The sequence below is a fragment of the Xyrauchen texanus genome, chromosome 7, assembly GCF_025860055.1.
Source record: "Xyrauchen texanus isolate HMW12.3.18 chromosome 7, RBS_HiC_50CHRs, whole genome shotgun sequence".
In the NCBI taxonomy this organism is placed as follows: Eukaryota; Metazoa; Chordata; class Actinopteri; order Cypriniformes; family Catostomidae; genus Xyrauchen; species Xyrauchen texanus.
In genome coordinates this window covers 43,024,671-43,037,694 of record NC_068282.1, presented here as the reverse complement: position 1 = coordinate 43,037,694, position 13,024 = coordinate 43,024,671, and the positions used below count along the sequence as shown (strand labels likewise).

At 36.2% G+C, this 13,024-nt stretch overlaps 1 protein-coding gene across 2 annotated transcripts in view; it reads left to right on the top strand.

Annotated features, from left to right (window-relative positions):
• The first annotated feature begins 7,400 nt into the window (after nucleotides 1–7,400).
• palm3 (paralemmin 3) overlaps nucleotides 7,401–13,024 on the top strand; it is an 85,792-nt gene continuing 80,168 nt past the window's right edge. For both annotated transcript variants that reach the window (XM_052129922.1, XM_052129923.1), the window contains exon 1: nucleotides 7,401–7,771. The gene's annotated coding sequence lies outside the window, so the exon portion shown is untranslated. The remainder of the gene's footprint in view (nucleotides 7,772–13,024) is intronic.

Sequence of the window (13,024 nt, the reverse complement as noted above, 5' to 3'; positions counted from 1 at the left end):
AATTTTAAATCTTGAGAATGGTACAAGAGATATGATATTCATTGTCATCAGCTTTCTCGGCATACACCAGCGAACACTTACATACTAAACATGAATTTTTTTTATGGATGTTATATGTGTGGGTAACAAAATATTAAAATCCCTGGGTACAAAATCATATTGGTTTTATACATCATTGTATTTTATCAAGTTAAGCCTTATAGTTACCATTCTTAGTAGAATGAAATGAATCATACAAAATTAAATATTATATTTATCAATTATAAGTGATTGCACATCGCTACACACATTTTAAAAGAGGTACATCAGGCTATAATCATTAATTTGTCAGTTATACAAGTTACCACAGTTCAAAGCAATTGTCAGAATGCCTAGCAAGACTAGGTATTGTATGAACTGTGGATTTAAATTAGGGCTGTCGATTTAACGCGTTAATTCAGTGCGATAAATTTGACAAGAAATAACGCGTTAAAATAATTAACGCAATTAATCGCACTGCCCCCGGACCATAATAGGGAAGATTCCTGAGACATTCAAGCTTGTAGTACCACCTGTTTACTCCAGAGGGCAGCAAGTGAAATTTCAGCTGTATGAGCAACGCGCAGTTTATACAGTGAAGAAAACAACATTCAGCAGACACACAACACAAACATGCATTATGTTCTTGCGTTCAAAACACTTGAAGGTGCGCAAATGTGAACTAAGGGATCTCAAGATGTGTTTAAAGATTGAGTATTAAACTATTTTTAACTTGACACAGTGACCTAAACATTTTATGTTTATGACGCAACGCATCCGAGACACCACACAAGCATGTCTGATGCAGGTGTAAATTGACAGGCTCTTAAACAAGCCCTCATAATAAATCTCCAACTGATTGACAAATTCACTTGTGTAATGGATTGTTAGGAACTTTATGCCAATGATTGTCTTATGATCAATAATATGGTAGTAAACAATACACTGTATTCTAAAGCAGTTTTTTGTCTTATCAATGATTAACTCTTCTGCCACAAGAATGTAATGCATTTTAATTATCTGAATATTTTTTATTATATATAAAAATACATATACTGTATATATATATATATATATATATATATATATATATATATATATATATATATATATATACATTCTGTACATTTTAGAAGGTTGATTGAGCAAAGTACTGTGACTTTGTGTGAGATGTTTCTGGATTAAGGAATGTCCCTTTTAAAATGCTCAACCATGGTCACAATGTCATGTGATCTGATGAGCAAGGTGTAGCAAATTGGTTTATATCGGAGGACAGAATCTTATGTGTCCCGAATCTCTTGCGAACTCCCAGAGTGTGTGTTCTGTCTTTAATTGCTTTGACCTTTGAACTTAGGGCCTCTTTGCAGAGAAGTTTAAGTCATATGGGATCTAGACAAGTCTCTTTGTTAGTTTAATTGGCCAGATGCGAGACTCTCTGTTACAAACTTCTTTCCATTTATGACGTTGTCGAATTCCAGGATTACAATTAGATAAATCCTAGATTAAAATCATGTCGTTTCAATTCTTCTGCATGTATAATCCAACAATAAATAGCAATAAAAATAGTCAATTTGCTGCATTACAAGTCTTCTGAAGCCATATGATAGCTTTATATCAGTAACAGACCAAAAATTAGGACAAAAATTGTTATTCACAGAAAATCTTGCCTTCCACTGCAGCTATCAAATCTCATTCTCCATCCTACAAATTCAACTGGCACTTTGTGTTTGCATTTACGACATGTGAGAGCCAATGGATTTTTGGAGTAAATTACTTCAAACCTGTTGTGATGCATTGAATCACAATTTGTGAATTAAAGTGCTTTTGTAAATTAGATTTTAGATTTGTTCCTTAAACAAAGCTGAATTATGACTTCAGAAGACTTGGAATATTGTGACAAATGCTAGTCTTTTTGGGAGGAGAGATTTGGGTCTTTAATCCATGTGTCTTCGTACAATATAGAATATCAGATACATTATAATAAGAGACATCTAACAGAGTTTGTGACATTCTTATGTGCATGGATGTGCCTGCAAATATATTTATTAAGTAGCTGAATAAAACAAAGATATAGCTGAAAAGCTGTGAATACATGAATGAGAATGGAGAGAGAGCGAGAGAGCTAGAGAGAGAATAGGACGAGTATGATCAACCCACTGCTTGTAGCGAGTTAGTACTGCTGCATGACATTGTTAAAAATATCACAAGGTCTACATGTAGGGCGGGAGGTGGATTTGCAGTTCCCATGGAAACTCGGGCACCATGCCTCACGAGAGAGACGTTCCTGTACACTCTTAACATTGTCAAATCCCTTGGACAATCGCTGCGAAAGATGCAGTGTTTTGGGTCAGCTGCAGCCAAGCTTAGAAAAGCAGAGACAGTTTACTGTAGCAATGCATAAACAGTTTTATTTAAATCTGAACTAAAATTTAAATAATTAAAGAATATTGCCTAGAGTCTTACCTAAACTATACAAATATGATCATTTGGTCACAGCCATATACCACAATATGCATTGACTTAAAGGTGCACTCAGTAACTTTTGTCTTCGTGTCATCTTGGACTTGGACTCAAAATCAATAGTTTTCAGTCATACATGGAATTATAGAAATTCACTATTCACAGTCAGTAATGATTACCTTAATCAATGAGTGAAAGTGTCAATTAACGGGACGGTTACTGAGATTAAGCAAGTAGTATTTGGCTGAGAGATTCATGTGATTCTAACATTTTAGCCCCCATGTGCAGACCCTCTCCATGTAGAATAAAACAGCATTTACAAGGTTACTGATATGACTGGAGTCTTCATTTTAATGTGAGCGCTCATGATTTACTACATATATTGCAAAATTACAATTAATGTATTTTGGAGTTAAACTTTTTAATGAGGAAAACAATTACTGAATGCACCTTTAAAGCTGATGGTAAATTACTTCCTCCCATCACAGCTTAATATGCAGGAACAACTATCAGTAAGCCAATCATAGGTTAATTTGTCTTGAAAATTATAAACAGTTTGTATCTGTGGCTCTATAAAAATTCCAATGTTTGTTGAGTGCCCTGTGAAGCTCACAAAAAAAAAAAAAAACATTACTCAACTAATGGCGTAGGTTGGGGGCAGGACTATCTGTTTGTTCGATAAACAGAAGATGAGGGGTGCATTCAGAAACTATTTTGTGAACAACATTTATTTTTAAAATTGAAAAAGAAATGGAACTGCAAAAATTATGATTGTTTCCAAACAGATTTCCCTAACCCCACCCCCCCTCACAAACGCGTGGCCACTGCATTGACAATGTGCCGTCTGGTTTAAAATACTTAGTGTATTCTTGCATTTCTGAAGTTTGTTACTGCCACATAGGGCTGGGCGATATGACCAAAATTGTTATCACGATAATCTTTTTCATATTGTTCGATATCGATATTTATCACGATATACATTTACACATTGCACTTTCTTATTTTATTTCAAAGTTGACAGAAGAAAAGAAGAAACAAAAATTCTAAACAGTCAAAATAAGTCTCTACAAAACTGCACAGGGGGGTCCAGAGACGGCCAAAGTAGTGGGGTCTGTGGGATCCTTTACCAAAATATTAAAATATTTTATAGTTTATCAATTGAAAATGAATGTTAAAAGATCATCTTTTTGGCCTGAAGCATAGTGAAAGCAGTCCAGTATATGTTGGAATATTTTTACATTAAAATTAGGGCTGTCAATCAATTAACATTTTTAATCGAATTAATTACATGGTGTCCCGATTAATTAAATCGCAATTAATCGCATATACAAATATTTGCTGAGAAAGCCCCTTATATAACAATAATTCAATATATAATGATTATACATATTTATATCAATATATAATTATCTTTAAATATTTAAAACTTATATATATATATATATATATATAAAATATTCAGATAATTAAAATGCATTACATTCTTAATCATTGATAAGACATTACAAAAAGCAGCTTTAGAATTCAATGTATTGTTTACTACTATATTATTGATCATAAGACAATCATTGGCATACAGTTCACAGCAATCCATTTCACAAGTGAATTTGTCAATCAGTTGGAGATTTATTATGAGGGCTTGTTTAATGACCCTTCAATTTACACCTACGTCAAGCATTTTTTTTTTATTAATGCATAGAAGCCCTTGTGACTGTGGAATGATGCTGAATGGGGGTTCAGGGGTGTCCAGAGAGAAAATTTAGAAAACGTTTTTTTTTTTTTTATTTAACATTTTTTTTATATTTTCATTAAAGTGAGAGACTAGGCTACCAACTAGTAATTTTAGTCTTTCCTTATCCATTCCAGACATATAAATCATTTTCACAAAATTAGAACATAAATCGATTTGTTTATTATTAAATGCTCGTAACATGCTGATTAATAAAGATACATTAAGAAGGGGAAAACGTTACGGTCTAAAAGGTGCTTTGAAACCACGTTAACTCATGCAGCGCTTCATGTGTACACACATGCAGGGAAAAGAGGGACAGGGCAGAAATCAAATCAAATCACTTTATTGTCACACTACCATGTACACAAGTGCAACAGTAGGTGAAAGTCTTGTGTGCAGTTCCGAGCAACATAGCAGTCATGACAGTGACGAGACATATACCAATTTACAATAAACAACATATTTACACAACACAATTTACATATCAAATGTACATATACTTACACAACACAATACTAATATACAATGTACAGTAAACAATACACACAATATAGAATACACATACAATAAAAATAAGAGTATATAAAAATATATGCAGTAGTTATATTGTGGAGAATATATTTGACAGTCCAGTGAGAGATAATAAGATGAAAATTAATAAAGTGCAGTGCTGATTACACTTTATTAATCTTCATCTTATTATCTCACACTGGACTGTCAAATATATTTTGATGCATGAAAAATGCATGATGCATGTTTGGTGCTAGAGAACAATATTCAAGATTACAGCGCAGAAAGATCAGAGCTGTTGTCCACATCACTGTTGTTCTGTCGTGCTCTTCACTGGAGATGATGAGAGGGCGCAACCGTTGTCATGAAGTCTTGTGTTGCGGATGGAATCAATCCGGTGTCCGACATAGCCTAATCGTTAGCAAGGCAGCTAGCATTAGCAAGTTCATCCAGTCTGACCCTACGTTACCACTGGTGCGGAGAGCATTTTTCAATTAATTCCTATGAAAGCAGAGTGTCATGCTCGCAAGGTGGATCGTAGGATTGGCAGCGGTGCGGAGCAAGCTCTCTGCTATTGCTGTGAGCGCCTTTGAGTGGATTTCGTCTGCCCCAGTGGAAACGCAGCCTGAGAAAGCCGAACTGCTTGTGTTTTAGCAACACATGGTAAAAAGCTTAGCGTGGATTTCCTTTATCGTGATAAATATCGATATCGTTTTATCGCCCAGCCCTACTGCCACAGTAATCAAAGGCAATGGAGTTACCTTCAGAAGAATGAGTCAAAATCGAAATCGTTATTATTTAGATAAGCTGCTATAAATATACTTGCCGAGCACTTTATTAGGAACATTATGGTCCTAATAAAGTGGCCAACGTGGTCTTCTAATGTTGTAGCCCATCCACCTCAAGGTTTGACATGTTGTACATTCTGCTCACTACAATTGTACAGAGTGGTTACCTGAGTTACCGTAGCCTTTCTGTCAGCTCGAATTCTCTATTGACCACTCTCATCAACAAGGCGTTTTCGTCTGCAGAACTGGTGCTTTTGGAAGGACTCCGAATAATCTCTAGAAACTGTCGTGCATGAAAATCCCAAGAGATCAGCAGTTAATACTTAAACCAGCCTGTCTAGCATCAACCTTCATGCCACACTCGAAATAACGGAGATCAAAGTTCCCCCAAATCTGATGGTTAATGTGAAGATTAACTGAAGCTCCTGACCCGTATCTGCATGATGTTATGCTTTGCACTGCTGCCACATGATTGGCTGATTAATCGTATAAATAAGTAGGTGTACAGGTATTTCTAATAAAGTACTCAGTGAGTGTATATTGACAAAAACTTGCTTGCTCAGCAATATTCTCTTCTAACTGTTGCTAGAAGCTGGTTACTGCGAGTGAGAGAAATCTTATCACTAATGTGCTTCAAAAAGGCAATTAACCTCAGGGTGCCCTACTGGTTCTATCCCAGCAATTAGATTATTTTAGATAATAATTGTACATTAGGTAGTACTTGAAGTATAAATGTTCTTCATATTCTACAAACTTTTCCTTCTTTTAGGCCCCTAATTTCAGCCTGTAGATTTAAAAGCAGACAAATGTATTTCTCATGCAACTTCAACAAGTTTGCATGGTTATTTCCTTTCTTCCATTAAATCTTTATCAGACGATAAACACAGCAGACAGAAGGGAAACTGAATCAGTGGCGAGACGCTGTAAGCATGCAACTCTTGCCACGCTGTGGAACAGGCACTGTTCTTACAGTACCTCAAATGTTTTTGATCACTCTGAATAGGACGTATCCAGAGCATTTCAGCAGAGATCCAAAGTAGGTCACCATGAGTTTGCACACCCAGATTTATGTCATGTGGACAGTGGCCAAATACATTTTAAGGAAATGGCAGTGGAATTTTGGACAGGCATGGATAATTTATAAATTTTTATAAATGGAACAAAACAGAATAAAAAAAACAAAAAAAAAACATACACACACACACACGAATGTAGTGGGGACAAAAAGCCTGAGACTACATTTATAATGGCAAAGTAAACAGATTTATTTTTTGGCATTTCAAAAAAATGTAAATCTAAGAAATGTTACAGTATGATCTTTTGAAACCCTGTGAATTTTTGACCTCCTTTGTCCATTGAAGTGGACTAGATGTTCTTTGGAATGTTTTTAAATCAATTCTGACATGCTAACATGATCATCAGGTTTGGCTCAAACTAAGCTAAATTATGCAGATAATTCAAATTCATATTTAAATGATTATACATTCATATGAACATTAACTCATTTAAAATGCTCTTACACTGCAGAAGTTTCCCTTGTAGTATTGATGTGTAATGCTTACAGAAGAACATGGACAGGCCTATAACTTCAATGTATTTAGCTTAATTTCAGATAACAAACTTGCTACACTTTCTGGACATCAAAGATCCATTCGTTTGATGATACACCGATCTTGTAAATGGGTCAATAGTTGTTTAACTGCACACCACATGAGCTTAGTCAAGTCCGAAAAACAAATAAATCAATACTGCCGGTTTTATTAAGAGAGAGAGAGGAGAGAAAAAAAAAAAAAAAAAAAAAAGATACCTCTTACCAGGAGTGGGTTGGCCTCATAAACAGGAACTGAGAGTCAGGTAACCAGAAACCACTACTCCCTCTTGACTAAAGTCCCTCCATTTGATGTTCTTGAAATGCGCCGAGGTGGGAGAGGAACAAAGTTTTCAGTGGCTGTAGGATCCTCACTTGTTAAACATTTGGTTAATAACGGCGTTATGTCTTTTGGCACCAGTTTTGAACAAACCGGTTTGCAAAATTGATTTGAAGCCATTAAATTCCGCCTGACTTCTCAGGTGTTTAGGTCTACCAGCTGAGGGAATGTGTTAAAGTTAGTCTATTTCATGCATTCGGCGTAGACCTTATATCGTAAACCAACGCGGCAAACTCGTGTTTAAATTTTAACCGTCAGTTCCGCTTTCATTTTCCCTGTTTTATTTTCATACCCGTTGGGAAGGAAATACGTATCAACGGGCCACACTGCATCAGGTAAGACTGTTTTAAAACGATTGAGGGTGTTGGTTTCTTGGAATACGTTCTTGCAGAATCCAGCAGGTGGCTGTTTTATAATTAATCTGACTACTATTTTCTTCGCGCACTTTCAGCAATAATCTCACGCGGATTGTTTACGAGCTGTTGCACGTGTCTGTTCACAAATTTATTTAAGCTAAACTTGATTTAAACCAAACTAAAATGTCAATTGGACACACGTAGTTTGCACTATGCACTTCTGACTAATAAGCTACTGTGTGTATGAAACTTATGTAAATCGAGAACAAATTTTGTTTAAACAAATTACCATAGTAACCATATTTTCCGCTTAAATACCAGTGACTGCAGTTATTGTCTGTGCAATAATAAGGGGACCTCTAAAGTCATCCAAAAACGACAAGTATTCTAAAAGCTACTTGCACAGTTTAAAGGAGACCTTTCTGATTTTTCAGTAGAAACAATAATTGTTGTCTAACTATGGCAATTTGGAAGAAACTATGTCTATGGTAATTTTTGTAAGGGTTTACTATGCAAGAATTACGTTGATCCATTTTAACATTAATCTCAAATTAGACTTATCACTTGATGTGCCAAGCAGGTGTCTTAATGTTTAAAGTGGGAGTGTGCAACACCCGGTGGAATACTGTTAATCCCATAACCTACATGAAAATTGAACTATATACATCAGCGTTGTTGTATAGCACAGGCTATCAGATGTTATTTGATGCAAGGATCAGTATGTTAATTTAAGTTGTTCAGTTTTGTCAGAATAACCCATAGTAATAGATAAACAAAAGCATTGAAACCTCTAAATAAGTATATTCCAAATTCAAGGTAAGACTATGTCTGCAGATACTTTTCAGTATTACTTGCCAACACAATTTCACGCTGCAGTCATTTTCAAAACCACACAAACATTTGGACTTTGCAAATATTGAAGTGTTACAACAAAATGGAGCTTAAAGTTCACATTGAATGATTGGAAAGAGCTTACACATGGAGCTTTCTTCAGTCTTCCTCCTACGTGTCTGTGCAAAAAGTGTTCAAAAAGTGTTTGGTTTTTTTAACCCCCATTGTGTGAAGATGCCTCAAGGTAACACCCATTTTCTTTACTTTTCAAGCTCATTATGCATTTAAGATGCCAATAAAATGGATAATGAGGGCATGGTTTAAATAAAACCAATACACATTATGTCCTGGTGGACAATTTAAAATGGTGATTGAGACGTATAAATTGAATGTTGCCTACATGCACTGAGAATTGTCTTCAGAAAATCGATATAGAAAATAATATATATCCTCGTGCGACTCCGTGCACACATGTGTGGATGTTGTAGTTTGTCTTTGTTATACATAATTTAATTTAAACTGACTGATCTCTGACAACATGTGACTAAACAACATGGCGCAAATCACAGTGGACTTTGTCTTTCATGGTAACGCCAACCATTCTACAACTGGTTAGAAACCTTACGTTTTTACATTGAAAAGTCTGTAGTTTCATCCGATATGCCATTTAAAAAATGTAAGCGATTAATCACGAAACGCCACTCCGCTAACACACACAGTACACTAATGTGTACATTAGAACAAGGTTTTCATTAGAAATCCTGTATTTTCTGTGCTTGTCTGTAATGTGTCAGGAACATTAATTACCTACACTCTGGGAAAAATAAACAATTTGATAATTTTTTTGCTTTCTAGAAATTTTTATTATTTTCAACTTCACAATTTGGTCCCACTGTCTACAAATGTGAACATACATTTTTAGGAAAACGTTTTGCTCACAAATTGTTTTTTTTTTAGGTGCATGTTTATTAGGTGCTACTAGTTACAAATCTAAAAGGGAAATGGAAAATTCACACAGACGTCTGTCTCAAGAGGATATATATTTAATTATTTTTATATTTTTTTTCCAACACATTGTTCTTAAGATTTATTCTTTGTTTCTTCCAAAATTTTTAGCATTCTGACATAAGTAAATCGCAGTCACTCAGTGTTAACTACAAATATTTAAATATGTAAACAACCTGTCCTTAATTTATTTATTTACATTGTCACACAGTGTTGACTCCAGGCAACAATCACATTTTCCTTTTAGTAATAAGGTCCATTTTTTGCAAGAAAAGGGAATCATATTTGTTGCTTTCATACTGCATGAAATGGAGGGTTAAGCAAATTCGTCCAGTGATTTTCACCCATGAAGGCATGAGTGAAAAGCAGAGAGAACAAGATTTAGTCCGAGAAAATAAAGGTGCAGAGAGTCGGCAAGAGAAAATTGAGTTCTATAGATAGCAGAGGATGTGTGAATGAATAAAAGAGAATTGCAATGGAGAATTGCAATGGTGAAGATGCTCTGGAGCGATCCTAGACCTCTGATGATGGATGTTAAGTTTGCTGAAGGGAAATTCCTCACTGTCATGGAGTCACCATGCCGTCAAACACGCACACACCAAGAAAAATAGCCTGTCCATTTTAAAGCATTGCTTTGCTTTTCGATTCAAAGCAAGACACATAGTCGACAAATAGTAATGAACTGCTGTTCTCTCTCTCTGGTGATAAAACATTTTATTATTGTGGTTACAACTATTAAAAATTGGCTTGATGGAGAAACTGTTAGAAACTACACATACTCACTGAGCACTTTTATTAGGAAGACCTTTCATGGTTATCCTATCTATTCATGCGATTTATCTAATCAGCTAATCATGTGGCAGCAGTGCAATGCCTAAAATCGTGCATATACAGGTCAGGAGCTTCAATAATGTTCACATCAACCATCAGAATGTGGGAAAAAATGTGATCTCATTGATTTTCACAGTGTCATGAAGGTTGGTGCCAGATGGGCTGGTTTGAATATTTCTGTAACTGCTGATCTGGTATTTTCACACACAACATTCTCTAGAATTTACTCAGAATGGTGCCAAAAACAAATCACATTCATTGAGCGACAGTTCTGCGGACAGAAACGCCTTGTTGATGAAAGAGTTCAACGGAAAATGGCCAGACTGGTTCGAGCTGACAGAAAGGCTACGGTAACTCATGTAACCACTCTGCACAATTGTAGTAAGCAGAATAGCATCTCAGAATGGACAACACGTGTAAGTTGGAAACCAAAAATGTTTTTTTTTTAATTATTATTATTAAAATGTTAGTTGAACGGTTTCAAGAACTACCCTGCATAATAAGTGGATTTTGACTCTGATTGGGTACGTTTCTTGAGCCTTAGTTGGACGGGATTCATTTTTCAGACATACAGTGATTAAGCAACAGATTGGGCCTTACTGCTGCTTGAAAATTTTATTCTCACACGTGAGACACGTTCTCAAAATCACCGCCAGGAGGCACAAAGGGCCACTTTTGTCATCGTTCGGTAGTGTGAAGAAAGTTATTATGATTAAATTGTTAATATTGTTATTTGTATTGTATTTTTTAAATAAATGTGTATAAGGCGATCTTACAATGCAAAATGAATGGCAGTTATCAAGTTATACAGTGAGGAAAATAAGTATTTGAACACCCTGCTATTTTGCAAGTTCTCCCACTTAGAAAACATGGAGGGGTCTAAAATTGTCATCGTAGGTGCATGTCCACTGTGAGAGACATAATCTAAAAAAAAAAGTCCAGAAATCACAATGTATGATTTTTTAACTATTTATTTGTATGATACAGCTGCAAATAAGTATTTGAACACCTGTCTATCAGCTAGAATTCTGACCCTCAAAGACCTGTTAGTCTGCCTTTAAAATGTCCACCTCCACTCCATTTATTATCCTAAATTAGATGCACCTATTTGAGGTCATTAGGTGCATAAAGACACCTGTCCACCCCATACAATCAGTAAGAATCCAACTACTAACATGACCAAGACCAAAGAGCTGTCCAAAGACATTAGAGACAAAATTGTACACCTCCACAAGGCTGGAAAGGGCTACGGGAAATTGCCAAGCAGCTTGGTGAAAAAAGGTCCACTGTTGGAGCAATCATTAGAAAATGGAAGAAGCTAAACATGACTGTCAATCTCCCTCGGACTGGGGCTCCATGCAAGATCTCACCTCGTGTGGTCTCAATGATCCTAAGAAAGGTGAGAAATCAGCCCAGAACTACAGGGGAGGAGCTGGTCAATGACCTGAAAAGAGCTGGGACCACCGTTTCCAAGGTTACTGTTGGTAATACACTAAGACGTCATGGTTTGAAATCATGCATGGCACGGAAGGTTCCCCTGCTTAAACCAGCACGTCAAGGCCCGTCTTAAGTTTGCCAATGACCATTTGGATGATCCAGAGGAGTCATGGGAGAAAGTCATGTGGTCAGATGAGACCAAAATAGAACTTTTTGGTCATAATTCCACTAACCGTGTTTGGAGGAAGAAGAATGATGAGTACCATCCCAAGAACACCATCCCTACTGTGAAGCATGGGGGTGGTAGCATCATGCTTTGGGGGTGTTTTTCTGCACATGGGACAGGGCTGACTGCACTGTATTAAGGAGAGGATGACCGGGGCCATGTATTGCGAGATTTTGGGGAACAACCTCCTTCCCTCAGTTAGAGCATTGAAGATGGGTCGAGGCTGGGTCTTCCAACATGACAATGACCCGAAGCACACAGCCAGGATAACCAAGGAGTGGCTCCATAAGAAGCATATCAAGGTTCTGGCGTGGCCTAGCCAGTCTCCAGACCTATACCCAATAGAGAATCTTTGGAGGGAGCTCAAACTCCGTGTTTCTCAGCGACAGCCCAGAAACCTGACTGATCTAGAGAAGATCTGTGTGGAGGAGTGGGCCAAAATCCCTCCTGCAGTGTGTGCAAACCTGGTGAAAAACTACAGGAAACGTTTGACCTCTGTAATTGCAAACAAAGGCTACTGTACCAAATATTAACATTGATTTTCTCAGGTGTTCAAATACTTATTTGCAGCTGTATCATACAAATAAATAGTTAAAAAATCATACATTGTGATTTCTGGATTTTATTTTTTAGATTATGTCTCTCACAGTGGACATGCACCTACGATGACAATTTCAGACCCCTCCATGATTTCTAAGTGGGAGAACTTGCAAAATAGCAGGGTGTTCAAATACTTATTTTCCTCACTGTAGCTTAGTAAACTCATGAATTGATATGTCAATTGAATGTCTCGAATGTCAGCCTTTTTCAATAAATTAAAACTGTTGCTTCATAGATATTAGCTATTTAATAATCTTAATAATTAATAATCAAAATGGAAATACATTTTGAACATTAATTTG